This window comes from Antrostomus carolinensis, unplaced genomic scaffold, assembly GCF_000700745.2.
Source record: "Antrostomus carolinensis isolate BGI_N321 unplaced genomic scaffold, ASM70074v2 scaffold4007, whole genome shotgun sequence".
Lineage (NCBI taxonomy): Eukaryota > Metazoa > Chordata > Aves > Caprimulgiformes > Caprimulgidae > Antrostomus > Antrostomus carolinensis.
In genome coordinates, this window is record NW_010326460.1 from 24,582 (window position 1) to 33,039 (window position 8,458).

At 38.0% G+C, this 8,458-nt stretch overlaps 1 protein-coding gene across 1 annotated transcript in view; it reads left to right on the top strand.

Moving 5' to 3' along the window:
• CA8 (carbonic anhydrase 8 (inactive)) overlaps positions 1–7,460 on the top strand; it is a gene marked incomplete at its 5' end in the record, with an annotated part of 25,610 nt that extends 18,150 nt beyond the window's left edge. The window contains one exon of the mRNA XM_010171567.2: positions 6,991–7,460. The remainder of the gene's footprint in view (positions 1–6,990) is intronic.
• Positions 7,461–8,458: the final 998 nt, after the last annotated feature.

The following is an 8,458-nucleotide window of genomic DNA, read 5'->3' on the forward strand; positions in this document are numbered from 1 at the left end:
TTGCATGGGTACATTACTGGCTCATGTTCAACTCATGTTTACCGGGACACCCTGATTCTTTTCTGAAAGAAAAGAGAGAAAGAATAACACTGTGGTTTCCTCAGTGTTATCACTAGTTTTTTGATACTTCACACTTGACTCAGGGCCCTTGCTGTGGGCACTGGAGTATTTCTTGATAGTCTCAGATGATCTTGGAAAAAGGTTTGTGATTGTTATTGTTATACAGCAAAGCTTTACAATGGGGATATCAAATGCTACCAGTCCTAGAAATCAAATAAGAAAAACCTTAAATCTTCAATTCTATTAAAGGTTAGTTTTTTGGCAGTTTGGGTCCTGACCCACTATTTTTAAACATGTGAATTGTGAGTATACCAGCAGGTTGTTGTGTTTTGGAACTTGCCACCTTGCTTAGCGGATAAGTACTTTTTCAGTAGTGTATTGTTCACTGAAGACAGGATCATTTGCGGTCTCCAATGGTTTTATTACCCTATCTTTAGTCCTTGTTACTTTATGTGATGGACATGCCTTTCTCCTCAATTACATCAGTGGAACAGCTTTATCTGTGAATGAGCAAGATGTCTGATTTCAAACACTTGAATAACGACTTGAATTTATAGTAATACTGAATTCAGTATGGCATGCCTACATGTCTTCATCCCTTTATAAATGAGGGTGTATAAGCATGATTCCATGCATAGAATAGTTAAATGGCATTGCTCTCAATTACTAAGAAGAGATCAAATAAGTGCCTGGTACAGAAATCAGTGAAATCAATTAAATTCTTCTGAAAGACAGTAAGACCTTGTTCTAAAAAATAACTTGCTTCTTTTGAAAATTATAAGCTTTAATTTACTTTCCACTGAACATAACCAATAAACTAAAGAATTTGCTCTCCAGTGTGCTGTTTCAGAAGTGTGCATCCCAGACACAACTTATTTTTTTTGTATCTGTAAATGAAGAATTGTCCTCCAAGTGTGATGATGGTTTATACCTACTCCTTCTACCTTTGTACATTACTCCAGTTCTCCTGAACATTTTTTTGACTGATTCAGAAACTCCTGAAAAAGTACGAATTTTTGTATACACAAATGCACGTACACATTCATACATACACATACATCTTTGGTAAACCTCAGTTTTTCAGTAGCTACAGGTTTATCCAATGTCCTGTCAATTATGATAACTGAAATTAATTAGGATTAAACCCCATTCTTATTACAAATGCCATTTTCCTAATTGTACATTCAAGATTAGAGTTAAAAAAATAAATTACATCATTAAAACATCAGGATTGTGCTAGGCCTGAGGAACAGGAAGGAGTAATTTAGGGTGGGAGGAACAGAGACTGCATGCCTGATACTGTGGAAACTGCGTTATATTGAGGGATCTGAGCAGACAAGCAGAAATTGGCACAGCGTTGGTTTCACAGTAAGAAGGGAGGGCAATGTGGTGACCGTATCTGGTGCGTTTAGTGAGTGGACAGTGCAAATGACTTGCTTTTGAAGGTGCTGAGCTGCTCTTGTGGCATTTCCATAGGACATCGAACAGGGGATCAGTGTTGCCAGGGGAAATGAGCTACTATTAAACAGGTGGTGGTGCACTCCCCACTTTGTGGCATTGCACATTGTATGGTAACAGTAGATTACAGAATATGAAAGGACATTCAAATACAGAGTGAGTTATGGAGCTGTGCCTTTCCTTTGAGAAATGGAGGTGAAGAGTGGCACGATGCTATTGTATTTCTTTGCCTAGGCAAATTTCGGGGAATCTTGCATTTGAATGGAGGTTTACAGTACCAATCAATATGTATCTTTACTCTCAGTTTACTAGTAGCCTTTGTAGTTCCTAAAGTTCACAAACAAGTTGCTCTGCAGAAGTTCCAGCACTTGGGGATTTTTTGCCTTCCTGTTGTGTAGATCCAGAGCTGGAGTAAGCTTTCAGCAGCCATGCATCATTAGGCTAATATGACCATTCTTCTCTTTTTCCTGGTTTAAAAAAAAAAAAACAACACAAAGATTATCAACACTGGTTCTTTAGAAATCCAAACACTAATTTCCTACATTTGATGAAATACAAGATTTATGCTGCTTCTCAGCAAGTGATTTTTCATCAGTCATTGTTTGTCTCCATGACTTTAGGTTCTGTGCTTAAAAGGTGTTTGGTTTAATTGTTAAGTTTCAGTCTTTGAAAGAAGCTTAGCTTCATGTTATCAACAAAACTAACCATTGTTCTTCTGTTTTTAAGAGCTTATGTATAGTGCCCAGCACTCTGCTCCCACTTCAGAGTACTTGAAAATATGCTTACATTTGAGTGTGTGACCATAGGACAGAGGGCCAAACACTTCTGGCTTGTGAGCCACACACCATAATCAGAGACCTACTGGAAATGTAGCAAAACTTTTGAAGCATTCAGGGAACCAAGAGCATCAGGAACGGCTGAAAGATGGTGCCTTTTCAGGTTACTTCCCACTACTTCATGGTAATAACAGGGAATGGGGTATGGATTGAGATTGTGAGTGAACCCTATAATGTCAGCCTAACTTGTTTTCCCGCTGCTGACAACTCAAATTAGTGAGTAGCAAAACACCTTTGTTGCTTGTACCTCTGACACAAGAGCCACAATTTATGAATTTGGTAGCCACAGGCAGCCCAAAAGACACAGCCTGGTCACTGCTGTAGTAGGAATTTATGCTCTGTCCAGACCAGCCAGACCAGAGCATCAGTATAGAGAGTGATCAAGCCCTAAATGAGGTAATAAACCATTTTGAGTTGTATCTCTTTCCAGAATGATCACTATATTGGAATCGTCCTTGTTCAGTCCTTTACTGAGCTCTTCTGAGGCATACACAAATACTGGTGGAGGAATGGAAAACACTTGGAATCCCTTAGCATGTAAAGAAGCAGCAAAGAATAAACAAAATACTGTGCTTCCTTTTCAAAGCTAAAAAAATCATAAGATAGCCTAGGAATCAGACCCCTGCTTATGCTTCAAATAAGATACTTCATACTGACAAGGCCTCCCACATTTCTTGACCTGTGACTCTGTATCAGCATCACACATTCTTTGCTATCCACACTGCACTGTTATAATCTTTTTTTATGAAAAGCATTTTGAGAGTGTAATTTCCAGCTGCTTACTATAAACCATGTATGGCTTGTACACTGCTGCTTGGGAAGTGATAATGTAGCCAGGAGTGCCTGTCATAAAAAATGCCCTCACAGCATGTTTAATGGCAATTTCAACACCAAAGCTAGAGTGAAACTGAAATTCTGCTATGTTATTTTCGCTTATGGGGAAAACGCAGCAAATTAGTGGTAAGGCAAAATGGTAGGAAGCTTAAATAATCTTTGATAAAACTACATCTGTTTGTTACAATATAGAGACTCTAGATTAGTATGTGTAAAATATAGTAATGTTACAGCTTTCAAATGTCAAGGATATTAGAAGGACATACAGGTACCTGTGTCTGACCACAGACAGAGAAGAAAGCCTACAACATGCATTGCTTCTTTGGCAGTGTTATACGTGTTAGACAGTGGGAGTGCACTCCCTTTTACCCAGATAAAATCACACAGGGATTTTTAAGAACATTATTACTCCATTGGAACTGAGGGTCCAGGTAGTTACAGAATTTGTGATTCTAATTCTTTCATATGAATGAGAACAATGCAATTAAAGTAAGCAAACAAACTCTTCCTAAGCAGACAGAAATGTTTTGAAAATAAATAGCAAACAAAACCGACCAAGTTATTTGGGGTTACTGAAAATGTTTTTGCAACTAATTGTCACTCAAGGAAGAGAATGCCAGCAGTTATTGTTGTTAGCAATGTTTTATGACTAACGCTGCAGTTTATGACAGAGCAGTGCTACAAAGCAAAACTTACTGTAATTTTAAAAAGATTTTTATGCATCCCCAGAGCTCAAGGGAAACAAAGGTACACTTTAGTTAGCTAGATGTTGTTAAATGCCCACAGAACTAGATGTAGACTCAATAAATTGTGACCTTTTTATGGAAGAAATGTGAAGTGTTTCAGGAAAGAGGATTCATAAGGTAGTCAGTTTTCTTTTCTGAGTCACTCTCAATCCATGCCTGACCATACTTTCAAGTGCTGTTTTTAGAAAGGTATAAGATAATGGTAATGTGTAGTCAGTGTTAAAATGGTTTTGCTACCCATGTCCTTTGATCTTTTTTAAGCTCTCAAACTTTTTGGTTTAACCTAGTGTTAAGGAGGAGAAGGCAAGATGTTTCTGTAAGGAAAAAAATAGAGATATTGTGTGAGACAATAATGTTAAGAAATATGGTAAGACAAAGGAGGTGGAAAAGCTCTCCAGAAAGCAGATTGACTACTTTTAAGTAGCAGAAGAAAATTTTTGATCTTGTGTAGTGATCACCACCTAAGGCTGCTGCAATGCAGTATCTTATTTCCTCCCTATCAGATGGAAGGGCATATTATCGTGGCCATCCTATTTCATTTCTCCATAGTCCATTTATTTGCACTTTCTCAACACTTCTGGAAGACTGAAAAATAATCCTTTTCACTGAAGTTTTCTTATATCTTCTCTTTTAAATGTGTTCTGTCTATTACTATGGGAACATTGGGACTCTGGTTCTTAAAAATATACCAGCTTGGCCCTATCTTTGCTTCTGCCACTGCTCCTTGTTTCTGAGATAAAGTTACAGTCTTGCATTTATCCCATTTTTGTACAAGAAAATTTATTCTCCATGAGGAATCTATGTACATAAAAGTATTATATGAAAGAAATAGAAATAAATATTCTTGGAAAAATGATTTTTTTATAGTCTGAGGATGACTAATATTTGTTTATATTTCTTTTTATAAACCATGGGCGTTGTGATAATAGCTCTTAGATTTCTCAGGTATTTACGTGTTATGGCACTGATCCTGTGAGCTTTTCTTTGGGGATGGTTGTCTGATCTGTAGAGAACTCCACCAGGAGCAGTGAGACTCTATTTTTATGTAGGACTAAACCAAACAAAAGAAACTTCAGAGACAAAAATATAATCTATAAACAAGCAAGGCATCTAGGCAATTTCCTGATTATAATACACGTGTCCATTTGTATAATTGTAGCTCAAATATTCAATTTCAAAAAACTTTTCAGAAGAATATGAGAAGCAAGTATCTTCATATCTACATAAACCTTTACCCTGAATGGTATTACTTGACCACATATATTACGGAACAGTGCTATTAGTTTAGCATTGTAGGAAAATTACTCTTAAACAAGAATAAAGAGTAAACATGAATAACAACACTACAACACTACCAATATATACAATCACTCTTTTTCTCAGACAATACATTAACTATTTCTATAACAAACACAATTGAAATCTTCAGATTGGCTTGTAATTAGGCTCCTTTCCAAAAGTAATCCATTAATACAATAGCTGCCCAAATCCCAGTTCAACTTAATTTCACTGACTTTGATTTTTGGACCAAAAGCATTAAGCTTGAACTAGTGAAAAATGTACAAAATGTGCATTCAATTAAGGAGTAATTAGAAACTCAATTGTCCTTACATCACACCAGGGATTATCCAAGAAAGAAGAGAGATACTACTCACTGCAGTGTATAAAACAGTTTTGTTAATTAGTTTAGCACTAATTGAGATTGAGAAAATGTCACTGTGTCACAGGCTTTGTTTGCCTACACAGAAACTTAAGAACACAAAGTTTTTGGCTTCTTCTTTTGAGCTTACTCGCTCAGATTTTTCAGTCTAATTCCCTGATGCAGTATATTCTGTCCACAGCGAGAGGAACCTTTCTGTTCATTTCAGGGAGGGAGTTGGTCCCTGCACCCCTTGTATCAGTAGCCCACTGAAAAATATGCCAAGAGTTTTTCCAGAGATTGAGAATAATTTGTTACTATTACATGTTTTTTAATGTTGCACTTTTATACCAAACCCCAGGAAGAACTGGGAATCCTCTGTGCTATTACAAAAAGTGTAACTGTGGTTAAAACCACCTGCTCTGTGAAGGGCTCCCTTAGAAGGCAACTGATAGGAAGTTCTTCAAGCTGACCATCAAATGATCTTGCTGCCAGACACCATGACTTTTGGGGGTATTGGATGATAACCAGGAAGCACATGGAAATTATGGCACAGATTGTCTCGTGGGTAGACACTGGTTTCACTGCTGTTGACTGAGAGCTTCTACACTCGCTTCCTCTTTAAGAAAATCTCTAGAGATGTGTTAACCCTGCAAGCAATTGTAGCCCCAGGTGACCATTTGCACCCAAGCACTTAACACATTTTTTGTGTGTATGTGCTGAGCTGTAGGTGACACTAAAATAACCTCAGGAAAAAAATTAGATTGTTAGTACAACAGAATGAAATGACTTGACACTCTCATACCTACACTTCTGAACTGAGAGTGCTGGGGCAACCTGAGCAGCTGATTTCTAAGGTTATGCTGAAACACATGAATATGTATTTGCATGAAACCAAGTATTGGTTTGGTACTGCTGATAAGAATATTACTGCTATTAGCAGGGATAAATTGGGTGATTGCTTTCTATCTCCTGAGCCCACCTGACTCCCATGAGAGCTGTGTACTCAGCACTACACTTAGTGGGGCCCCTAAAATAGCAAACAGTAAAAAATTCTCTGTGACAAGTATATTTTCTTTTCTAGTTTACCACCATGCTCTCCACAGTAGAATCAATTACCTGATTGATTCAGAAAGCCAATTGTAAAGCTTTGTTTCAAGTTAATAATTTTACCACTGCACTTAACTTTGCATTTTTATTGCCTTTCCTCCATTGCTAGTAAATCTTCTGGCACTGGTTTTACCCTAAAAGAGAAGAATCATAATGTCACTAAAAGTATATACCCTGAAACTGTCCCCACCTGCTGTCATGGAATCCCTGCTTTTAATTTTTCATTTCTCCCTGGCTGGACATAAACAGTCTTTCAGGCCCACTGCGGAGGAATTTCAGTAACATAATTGTTCCATTCTCTTTTCAGAGAGGGGAAAGACAATGCTCCCACAGTGCCCTCAGATGAGAAATGGAAACTCTTGAGGCTGCTGCTTCAGTTGAACCACAAAGCCTGTATTGTTTGTCTTCATCTAATTCAGCCTTGATAGACAGCTGTGACAGTTGGTCTGTCCACACAGTCCAGTGAATTTCTGGCAATGAGGCTGTACATTAAAAGAAGAAAACACATTAACTCTTCCAATTCACACTGTTAACTATTTTTAAATTGTAATTGTCATTGCTTATATAGTTTCTTTGCCATAGCATTCAGTAGTGGTCTCTGATCCAAATAGTACTAATTTTAAGCTTAGTATGAATGTTAATATGTAGAAATACTCGTTACTGTTTTAAATGTTAGATTTAATTTTATTCTATATCATCTCCTATGCTGTCAGTAACCATCTTTTCTGTAGAGGGAAGGTGCATTCTATAAAGCTAATAAAAACATTGTTTATTCACTGAGAGTATTATAAAAATTCAGAATTAATTTTTGAGCAGAAAGAAGCACTCCTCTGACAAACCTATGCACTTAACTTGGTTTATCTGAATAAAGCTGAATGACATTTGCATTACTAGGAACCTTACTAGAATAAAGGACAATTTTGAAATAAGGAAATTTAATTGATATAACACTAAACAGAACCATCTGGATTATTTTCTACTTGGTGAGTCATAGAACTTTGCAAAGGAATGTCCAATTCAGGCAGAAAATTATTGACCTTTGTTCTGCTGTGAATTATGACAGTTGCATTTGTTTCTGTACATTGCTGAGGATGGTGGTCTGGAGACCTGCTCTGCATGTCTCAAGCTTGCTGCACAGCGAGAGGATTGCCACGCTGGGCCACACATGACACATCTGACAGATCAGATAAGGGAATGATAGCCTAAGCCAACTAGTCAAGCTCATAGCTTCTGGTTCCTGCAAAACAGCAAGATCTGAAAGACAGAGTGTGGTGGACAGGACACAGAATCAATAATGTGGAGGGCAGTAGCTTTGATCACCATAGCTATCAGCGAGGTCCTCTTGACTAGAGTGAGGAGGGCAGGTTTATGTAGAGACCTATGTGAGTGAAAGAATGCCTGAGACACAGATGGCAAGCTCCAAGCAGGGGCACAATGAAGATGCAAACCGAGGGTTCACAAAGGGGAGGTTATTCTCTTGGAGCAGCTCGGTGAGTCATCAATCACAGAGTCATCACCAGGCAATGGTAAATGCAATGTCAGAAGGCACGCTTAATTCACCTCTTCAAGGGCTATGGGGAGAGCTGCTGCTGAATAATGAGTTACGAATTCTCCAGGTCATTTATGTGTATATTAAGGACAACAGAAACAATAGACCAAACCCACACATGAGCTGGGTGAGGAGGAGTGGATGCTGCTGACTACTTGATGTGCTCATAACTGTGTGTACTGCAGAAACATGTGCTTCCTTTGGAGAGATGTACAGCTGCCCTTGA